The sequence below is a fragment of the Tupaia chinensis genome, unplaced genomic scaffold (genome assembly GCF_000334495.1).
Source record: "Tupaia chinensis unplaced genomic scaffold, TupChi_1.0 Scaffold138878_1, whole genome shotgun sequence".
NCBI lineage: Eukaryota > Metazoa > Chordata > Mammalia > Scandentia > Tupaiidae > Tupaia > Tupaia belangeri.
In genome coordinates, this window is record NW_006198771.1 from 111,767 (window position 1) to 112,557 (window position 791).

Genomic DNA, 791 nt, shown 5'->3' on the forward strand with positions numbered 1-791 from the left:
GTATCTTAATATTTGGCAGCTATAGTAAAAGGAATTATTTTCTTTAGTTCTTTCATTCAACTTATTTATGTAGAAAAATACTACAGATTTTTGCATGTATCTTGACACTTTACTGTATTAATTTATTTCAAAATTTTTTCATGAAAAGCTTTGGACCTTCTAAGTATATTATCATATAATCTGCAAATAAAGACATTTTCAACACTTCTTTTCCTATTTGAATACCTTTTGTATTATTCTCTTTCTGACTGCGTTGGCTGTCTTCCAGTACTATATTGAAAAGTAGGGGCCCTTGCTCCCTGCCTTGCAGGCTCAGTAGCCTCTCACTCTGTCAGTGCCTTCTGCCGTTTCTCTTCCCAGTAACTAGGAAGCATGGCGCCTCATGGCGGCAGGCTGCATACAACCAAGGACTAGGGCAGCAGCCTCAAAGATGAAGTGCAAGTGAAACCAGATGCGGACCTAAGACTCTGAGGGGTTCAAGAAGCAGGCAGCGTTGGCATTTCTTTGATTTAAGTTAAAACTATTTTTCTTAATAGTACTAAGTGAACTTACTATTGAAAGTAGTTAGGTTATTTAAGAAATTGTGTGATCAATACAATGTGGGGGAGAAAGGAATGGAAGACAATTGTAGACACCAGAGATAGTGTGAGAAGAGGATGGGAATGGACTGAGGGTCAGAAAGGGGGTAAAAAAAATTCTAGAAACTAGAAATGGAAAATTTTTGATAATAATATGCATGATTAAGTCGTCATGCAGCATATTCTGGATGGTAACTTACATTTTGAATGATG

General features: G+C 36.9%; 1 pseudogene; it reads left to right on the forward strand.

Annotated features, from left to right (window-relative positions):
* The first annotated feature begins 430 nt into the window (after positions 1–430).
* Positions 431–791, forward strand: part of LOC102479114 (diphosphoinositol polyphosphate phosphohydrolase 3-beta-like) — a 1,408-nt pseudogene continuing 1,047 nt past the window's right edge.